General features: G+C 41.1%; 1 non-coding gene across 1 annotated transcript; it reads right to left on the bottom strand.

The window, feature by feature from the left end:
* Nucleotides 1-7,653: 7,653 nt before the first annotated feature.
* On the bottom strand, nucleotides 7,654-7,736 carry TRNAL-CAG. Its single transcript has one exon. It is a non-coding gene; the product is annotated as a tRNA-Leu (tRNA).
* Nucleotides 7,737-8,665: the final 929 nt, after the last annotated feature.

The raw sequence follows: 8,665 nt of genomic DNA, 5'->3' as shown, positions 1-8,665 counted from the left end.
CTGTCTTAATCTAAACCTGCTGCAGTGGACAGGTTTTAAGGCCCTTCCTTAACGCTTTTCCAGACAGCCCTGTTTCCAGACTGCTTGATGAGGTTGGATTTCACATCCTCTTCTGGCCATGTGGATGTGAGCTTGTGGCCCAGGGGAGCTGAAAGCTGCCCTGGTCTGCAGGACACATCCCCAGCTCCTGTGGCAGAGCCAGAGCAGGTTCTGGGCCCATTGTCCCTGCAAAGCCTGTCCTCTTGGGAGGAGAGAGATCATATGTTTTATCTACTATTTTGAAAGATAAATTCATTTGAGAATAGTATCTGATGAAAAACACTGAGAGCACAAATGCCAACTTCAGGCACGTGATGGAAGCACAGTATTCTAACGTTCATAGAATCATAGAATCACAGAATGGTGTGGGCTGGAAAGTACCTTAAGGATCATCTAATTCCTATCCCCCTGCCATGGGCAGGGACACCTCCCACCAGCCCAGGTTGCCCAAAGCTCCATCCAGCCTGGCCTTGAACACCTCCAGGGATGGGGCATCCACAGCTTCTCAGGGCAACCTGTGCCAGGGCCTCAGCACCCTCTGTGTAAGGAATTTCCTCCATACATCTAATCTAAACATCCCCTCTTTTAGTTTAAAGCCATTACTCCTTGCCCTATCCCTATATTCCCTGACAAAGAGTCCCTCCCCAGCTTCCTGTAGGCCCCCTTTAGGTCCTCGAAGGGATGTGTTCCTTATATGCTAAGGACATGGAGAGAGGCATCTCCAGAGGACAAATCAGCCCATCTGAGATGTGAATTACCTCTGGAGCCATCTTTCTCCCTGTTTTGCCTACAGGGATGTTCTTGGCTCAGGTGCGTCTTATTTCACTTGGGCAGGTGTGGACCATCAGTCCAAAGGCTGCTTGTTTGCTTGCTGAGACAAAGAAACAAACCTATGATATGAAGGTAGAAGATCCTCCTGCACAGTAACTGCAAGAGACATTTTGTTAATGTAAACAACAAAAAATACAAAGAATGAATGAAGTGAATGAGAATCCAAGGCTGAATTCCCCGTCTACTGTTTTTACCTCTTTTGTATTTCCAAGAGAAAAAAGAAAAAGCAGGCAGTCATGGCACTTCCTATTACTTTTGTTTTGCTTTGCCTCCATTCCTCTCCCTTTGCATGGCTTTCTGTCATAAAAGGCAGCAAGGGGTTTTTACCACCCCCAGTACCTACTCACAGAGCATGGTTCTCCAGTGTGACCCCATGGCTGTGTGGCAGAGCACAAGGACTGGATTTCAGGGTTTCTTGCAGTCCCTGGGCAAGCTGCAGAAGAAGGCTTTCAGCTTCCATAGATCTAAAAGCTGTGATGCAACAATGACATCTGGAAACACAGAGGAAAGGTGTTAATGTAGGTCTACAGGAGCCCAATCCATACTGAGCTGCATGGACATGTGGACCTGCAACAGCCTTTGGGGGAACTGCAGGAGCATCACCCCTCACATAAACACTGCCTGAAAAAGAGCTGTTAGCATCATTATTTTTTTTTTGCATCAGATTTTCTGAGCATCTTTCAGGCTGCTGAGTCCTGCACTGGACAAGGGGAAATGCAGCGATGTCCTCATAGAGCACACTTCAGCTTGCTGTTGTCTTGCAGAACGGACCCATGTATATTAGCACTGATATGGAATATCTGGTGGTGATAAAATAGCGCTTTTGAGATATTCAGCTGTAAAACCTGTCACAGAGCTTTTTCTAAATCAATCCAAGCACTAAGAATAACTTAATAAAAGATTTATTAGGTGAGGGATAATAAATAAGTAGAAAGGAAAGGTATGGAAAATAAAAGCGGTATACCTGCAAATGGTCTACTATAGTGAGGTGAACTAAACAAGAGCTTGACTGGGACAAGGTACTGCCTATGAGTTACTTATTTATTTAAAAGGAAATAAAAAAGAAAAAAAAAAAAAAAAAGAAAGAAAAAAAAGGAGGAGCAGGGTATAATAATCCCATGTCAGCTCTGTGGCAGAGAGTAGCAGTTTCCGTCCACTCCTCTGTTTCTCCATCTGCTCCTTTAGGGTCTGCGTTAGTTTGGGAGTGGACTCTGGGGTGTCAGATGTTGGTGTTTGTCCTGCTCGCAACAAGTCACAGTCAAACTGCAGCTCGAGATCAAAAGGCATGAGGCAACAGGCTCTGATCAGGAAGCATGCATCTTGGAGCACAATGCTGGATGTTTTCTGTGATGGTTAAATTATTCCTCTGGTATCTAATGGTACCTTGGCACTGAGAATTACTGTTATTAAGAAGGTTAGGAGCACCTGGAGAGAATAGCAAAAAAATTTCCGGGAAGGGGTACTTCTGGTGTGGCCTCAGTAGTGCTTTAAAGTCACTGTACTTGAACACATCCTTACAGTACACTCTGAAAACTACCAGGACTGAACTGGTGCATGAAGAGAGAGACTTCAAGAGGAAAATTCCCTATTCACAGATAGATCTCTCTGCTGATGATGTCAGCATTTTTCAGTGCAAAAGGTACTGTCTGTAGAGAATCTTCAGAAAAATCCAGCAGTAATGAGCATTTATTTTCATTATTCCATCACCTAAAAATGTCAGCAGTGCTTTCTATGCCATCTCTTTTTGTCAAGACTTATCTACTCTGTAGGGAGAGCAGTGAAAACACTTCACACCAACTAAATGTTCATGTGTGTGACTGTTCATGTCATTATACTTTATTATAACAATTCTCTTCAAAGGTAGCATAAAATATCAAATAGGCTGGTTAGAAAACAGTATGTCATTCCTGATTTGCCTCTGCTCATGGACAAAAGGGTTGGTTTTTTATTTTTTATTTTATTTTTTTCTTTTCCATTGGACTCCAGCCTAAAATGAAACAGCACTAGAACAGAGGTCAAGAACTTGGAAGAATTCATTCAAGGGGAACCAGGTACAGCTTGACTCAATATCAATATTTCATATGTTCTGAGATTGTGGTTCAAACTACAAGATAACAGAACACCATTTTTATAGCTTTCCATCTGTGAGAAGTTATTTCTCAAAGCACTCTGTATGAACAATCTAACAGATATTCATTTTTGAGATCATATATTCTGCTAAGTGGGATCTTTTTGATGCACAATCTGGCTGTGATAGTAATTTTAAAACTAGAGAGAGAGCCTTAGAGCCAGATTCATAAAAACAAATGTCTTCCACACAATGCTATTTTCCATGATGTATTAACTCCTCCTTTCCCAGGCATTAGAAGGAAAATAATGTACTCAATATTATATACTTGTGGAGCAGTGGAATAAAGAATCTGTGCAAGAATCATAAGGAGATGATTGAGCTTTAAGTAATAAAATACACATATCTTCCTTTTAAATATATATATATATATTTTGTTTATTTCAGGACATAAATACAAATACTTGGAGTTTGAGAACAGCCAAAACTCTTTCATGACACTGCAGCAAGAGTGTTTTATATTGATGCTCTTCTAATTATGATGCAGTTGTAGCATACCACATGCCTGGTATTTAAGGTACTTTGGAAATCAGTTTCACCTATCCAGAATTCAGTGCCAATATCTCAATAGGCCAGGCAGGATAAATTAATGTTGTTTTCCATGGCCAACAGGGTTACTAGCATGGATAACACTCCATGCCACTGTCTTTGACTCTCCAGTCTGGGTGATCAGAAACCTATTTAGAGCAGGGACTGCTGGTGGTGGCCTTGGTTTCCAATGTGCCACTAGGCTTGCCACATGCTTTTGAACATACAGTTAGGTTTCTTAACCCACACTGCCACCACACCCCTGGTTTCATCTTACCATCCTTTTCCTGGGGTAACAAGAAATCACCAAAGAATTTTGTAGAAGCCATTTCTTACCCATCTCAGTCAACAATTTATGTTACAACCGCATGTGAAGCTCTGTGTCTGATGTTAAGCTGAAGAAGATGAGACTTGTGGATAAAACAACTTTTTCTGGCTTTACCATGCTTAGTCCTTTTTAACTGCAGCAGCAGAATTATTTAGATAGAATCTGTTGCACTCACTATCACTCTATATTTGTGACATTTCTATGAGTTTTTGGAGCTTTCTGCAGTGACATCTGAGCTTCTGACCATGGCTGCTTTGTTCTTGTGTGCATAGATGACTGACTAGGAAACTCTCCCTCCTACTGTCTCACCAGCCTTGTCTTTTTCAGCTTTGCTGCTCTAGGTCTGAGTGCTGTAAGTATATTCTAAGGCTAAAAGCTGTGAAGTAGCAAGTAAATACAAGAGGTTAAATGTGATCTTACCAAAGGTGTTGGGAGCTCTGCCACTGTTTCCTGTGCAATTAAGTTTTTAGTTTAAATTGAGACAAATAAATCTATGTTTCCTTCCATATTTTGTGTCATATTCCCACCCCCCCCCCCTCCAAAGGGTAGCTTCCAAGTATAAAGAGAACAGCTTGCATATACATCTGGGATTTTGGGAAGTGTATATACCTAGTCAGAGCAGTAGCAGTAGGTCAGACCAAGCTGTTTAATATCAGGAATACCAGACATTTCTAATGCGTAGGTGTTGCCATGGCATATATGTAATGAAACCAATGTTTCTGTAAGAGCCAGATGATTATCCAGTCTGTCATGCGTTCATCAGCTCTACATTGCACAGATGACGTGCTGGAAGGAGTGCCCAGATGTGCCTCATGCAGTCAGGAGCATGCGGCAACCCTGCTTATGTGGATGTCTCTCTGCTGAAATGGGATGACTTTGCTGCTTTTTAGGATGAAGAAGAAATCATTGGATTGTTTCAGAAAAACACCCTCATTGGCTGGGGTGTTTTGTGAAGTTGGAGATATCTACCAGGAAAGTCTTGCACTTCTTCATTTGTGATTAAAAGAAGAAATATATTAATTTATCAGGGAAAAGTGAAGGTTTTTTTTTTTTTTTTTACTTTTGCTCACAAGGAGGGAAATGTAGCCCACTTGTTAAAGCCAATTCCAGCTAAGATATTAATCCCTTCATCTGCTCTAGAGCTTTCTGTCTGTCTCTGAGCTTTTCTGTCTGTCTGTCTGTCTCTAGAGCTTTTCGTCTGTCTCTGCAGCATCTCAATATTTTCCAGGATGAAAGGATAGTGCCTAATATGCTTCATGCTGTCTTTTGCTCTTTTTCTTCCCTTGCTGCAGACATGGGAAGAAAATGCTCTGTGCACTTGAATTTTCATACACAGAAATTTTGAAAGAGAACAAATCTTGTGACATGTTCTGAAGGTGTCTGGTCTCTGCTTAACTTTAAACTTTTGCAATAAACTACTTCCACAGTAGGACTGCTTGACCATGAAGGCTATTTATTCCACTCTTTTGGACTCTGAGGGTTGTATTAACCTGGAACAAGACAGTTGTCTTGATAGTTCTTGTGTGGTTTAAACTAAAAGCAAAATAGCAAAAAACAAAAGCTGACAGCATATAATATAGCTAATAACAGCTAATAGCAAAAGCAATAGCGAATGAAGGATCAGGTCATGGGAGCAAAGAACCTGTGGTGGCTTATATCATTACAGGGGAGGGCTGTTGTAGCCATCAGGACCTAGAGGCCCTACGTTGTTGTGTTAAACCCCAGATTTGAAGGCCAATAGCTGTCACTGTAAGAAAAAATAAATAAATCATGATATGGAAATACATGAGATCTATTTGGTGTTTTCTGATGTTGTTTTTCATTTTTCAATCATTTTCTGTTTGCCTTAAGATTTTTGTTGGGCGGGAGCACAGAGAAGTGTCTCAGGAGATGCCTGCTGTATGCAACCATGCTGTAAAAATGGCAGTGGTCTGAATGCAGGGAAGGAGGGGTGGTTGAACATGTGCATGGCATTAAGCCTTCATCATTCAAAGTGATGAGATCAGCAGAGCTCTTTGGAAGTACAGCTCCATCAGACACCACCACAAGCAGATGCTCTGCTATCCCTTAAAGAAAGAAGGTAACTCAGGCTGAGTGGAGGATCAGGGGGCTTAAGGAACAGGCTTCTTCTGAAACAGTCCCAGAAATGGAAACACAACTGGGTGCTAGGGCCTCTCCTCAGCAGAAGGAAATGATACGTTTTGAAATGCATAGGGAGCCTTTTGGTATTTCTGCCTCTGCAGACAGCTGGAGGGAATCAGTGCAAGTCATCTTAGATCCATCTGTGAAACATGTCATGTAGGTCTCCATCATGGGAATCTTCAGACCAGTGGTGTCCTTATTAGAGAATCCAAGAACAGAAATGAGTCAGGACTCTGTGGCAGCATGGTGCAAGAGGCTTCGTAGATCTCTGTAGAAAAGAACAGAGAGGACAAAGGGTGTTTTTCAAAAGCATTCAGCTCCAGAGATGTTTGCTTCAGCCTCTGTCTGTTACTTATTGCAAAAGTTGCAGAGGTTTGTAATGGCACTACAAGTGCAACGTGTGGATGCACTGACATTTTCCAATGGGGCATATTAAAAGTGGAAAGAAATTAGAAACTCATATGTGGCTTGTAACTTCAAACATTTAGACAGGGTAAATATATGCAGAGTGCTTAACAATGCTGCACAGTGTTTGTTTGAAATATATACTCCCTGATGTACTTGTAAGCAGGGGGAGTTCAAACAGCAATCAGCCAAAATGGAATAGGTACACTCCATCAGAATAGATTTTCCTTATAGCTGCCCTCAAAGCAGCATCATTTCTCATGCTACTTGAAGCTGATTTAAGTGTTGAATCTGTGCCAATCATTTGTTAAACCTTCTGTCTTTATTTTATAGCTTATGTGATACAACTGACCAACTCAGGGAAACATCGGTTGCATGCAAAGGCAAAAGGTACTAAGATCCTACCAGTGTTTAGATGGCCACTTAGTTCCTTTTCTGCCATCATTACTTCTGCAAGTGGCCCCATACACAGATCAAGCTAATCTGAAATGTTGTTTTGTTCATTTTATATAGCTAGGAATTTATTGCTCATTTAATCTAAGTTGATCTTAGTTAGCTAAGTGTGCAATTAAAATCACAGTGTTTGATGTAGATCTGGGTGGCTTATAGCACCAGCCCCTCACTTCTGAACACAGAGTTAAAGTTCAGCCAGAGGTCTTGCTTAATATGAGTTTTCAGGGATTTTAGCTTGGTCCCCACTGGAGCGTTATCTGCAGTACAAACAGCTATACATCATTTGGCAATCCAGGACAAGATTTGATTAGGAGACACCCTATTTTAGCTAATTTTAACATAGTGAAGAGTGTTCTCCCTTTGCACTGCAGTTATTTCTGGCAAGACCTGAAACTGTTAATGAAGACGAGAAGATTAGCCATACCATCTAGCCTTCAAAGCATATCAAATTTGGCACTGCTCTTAACAAGTCCACAGCATGATCCTTCACCTAAAAGATTATATAGAAAGGTGACTGACCCAGTGTCAAGGCGATCTGAGTTTCTCACTCAGAAATAGTTCTTTGCCTTTCTTTATATTTTATAGATGTAATTTAACCCAGCACTGTTTAATGCCTTCAGTGTCTCAGTTCTCTAAATACACTGACAAAATATGCCTAATAGGATCCCAGAATAGTCAAGGTTAGATTAGATTAAATGTAGCACCCACTCTGGGTCTAGCTCCCCTGCTCATCAAATCAAGCAGGGCCACCCAGAGCAGGCTGCCCAGGACCACGTCCAGGCAGGTTTTGGAAAGAGGTTGTCAGAAGTGGGATTCGAACCCACGCCTCCAGGGGAGACTGCAACCTGAACGCAGCGCCTTAGACCGCTCGGCCATCCTGACTATGCTGTTATATGACATGATAGGCACTGAAATTCCACCACAGTGTATCAAAATAGCTATCTGAAAGACAAACATTGAAAACAGAAGAAAAAATCCTTGATGTCTAAAAAGATGTTGTTAGGAGAACACGTTTTTCAAAGATAGAAATTCAAATCAACAACATCTCTCAAACTATAAAAACTCAGGCAGAAAAATTTCCTCTCCAAAGGCTTTTAGGAAGAAAAGTAAGTCTGGAGCATTGCACTGTGGTGAACTTCCCCCAGTTTCTGATTGTGAAGGAAGTTTTTGCTGAGTGAAGTTTAAGAGACTAATTTAAATGGCCTTCAACTTTAATTCTGTGAGTAAAAGCGGGATGAAGACATTGCTTGGGCAATTCTGGCTGGAAGGGAATGGACACAGCTTTCAGACACATTCAGTCCCTGCACCTCTTTGATAAATATAAGCTATAGGCCAACTTTTTTATTGTACCTCGTTTTGTGCTTTAAGCTATTGTCAAGATCTTGAGATCCATGAAATCCTGCAGAATTACAGTGTATCTTCCCTGGGCACTTGCTGCTGTAAATGTGAAAGCCAAAGCCTTCATCCTTCGACAAAACATTCCCATGCATTCTTCTGTGCTGTTGTCCTTCCTACTTCTTTTCCTCCATCTGCTTAGCCCAAGTCCTTCACCTTTTACCTCCCAGATCTTTCTAGATATCAGCCTTCTGCTTTATGGCACTTTGTAGCATACATTGAACATGCCAGCTTTGTTGTAAGCTTTTTATATGGTCTCTTTTATTTGGATGCAGAACCCATCCCACATTTCTTGTGTATCTTCTGTATCATTCATTAATTGAAACTTAAATTTCATTTAGTTTTCTTATTAGAAGTCATTCATCATTTTCTGTTGGCTGTTACCTGGTCTCCAAAATAATACAAATAACTTTTAT

This window comes from Oxyura jamaicensis, chromosome 3 (genome assembly GCF_011077185.1).
Source record: "Oxyura jamaicensis isolate SHBP4307 breed ruddy duck chromosome 3, BPBGC_Ojam_1.0, whole genome shotgun sequence".
NCBI lineage: Eukaryota > Metazoa > Chordata > Aves > Anseriformes > Anatidae > Oxyura > Oxyura jamaicensis.
The sequence above is the reverse complement of the archived record's forward strand: the minus strand, read 5'-3'. Positions and strand labels throughout refer to the sequence as shown.